Consider the following 956-nt stretch of genomic DNA (forward strand, 5'->3'; position numbering starts at 1 on the left):
CTCATTTTTGCTCTTTAAGATATCCGGTTCTAGCTTTGTCGTTATCATGTTTTTTTCCTTGTTTAGATCGTATGCTTTCTAAACAGAGCTCTTCTGTATATTCTTTCTATCTTTTTTTATTTCCTTCTGTTTATAACCCTTCCATCATGTATTGAGCCGAACTTTGATGTAAACTTTCAAATTTTGTATGGTCACCAACATGTTTCTTTATTTTATTTTCTTGTTCATGTCTTAAATCTCTTTACATATTTTGTTTATTTCTACTTTTTAGTCTTTCCTTTCAACTTTTTAAAATTTTCCATTAAGCTTTCTAGAATATTTTCCTCATCGCGCCCAGCCTTTCTGCAATCATCTGCAATTCGGAGAATTGGTTGTGTGAGCCACTGCGAACATTGCTTCTTTTGCCAAACGGTATTGTCTTATCCACCTCCTCAATTTCTCCTTCATTTCTCCTCACTTCTCTTCTGGTTCCTAATTTGCTCATTCAAGCTATGCAAAATGATTTAGAACTTTCACCTTGAATTTTACTGGAATGTCACATAGATAGTACCTTATGATTCTATTGGGTTTTTTTTTCTTCTGCTTTATCTTAATGTTAGCACAATAGAATGATAAGGTGCAAAGTGAAATTCCAGTATAATAAAATGAGAAATTTCAATATCATTTATCAAAGTTAGAATGAGCAAATAAGGAACCAGAAAAAAGAGAGTTGAAGTGTTTCGAAAATTAAAAAAGATAATTTTCAACAATTTCTAATGATTTCGAGTCAGCGCATTTAAATTTCGAATTTTCAAATTCTCAGGCTATTGATGAGTCCCATAAGAAACAAAACGCTTCCAGTCTACAACGAGTTTAGGTGTTTAAAGTAATGCCCCTTTGGTCTGGGTGAGTGGGATGGGATATACTTTACGTACTCGTACTGGCCAACCGTACCTGCAGTAGCAGGACGGTGTATT

Source organism: Helobdella robusta (genome assembly GCF_000326865.2).
Source record: "Helobdella robusta unplaced genomic scaffold HELROscaffold_1806, whole genome shotgun sequence".
NCBI classification, from domain to species: domain Eukaryota; kingdom Metazoa; phylum Annelida; class Clitellata; order Rhynchobdellida; family Glossiphoniidae; genus Helobdella; species Helobdella robusta.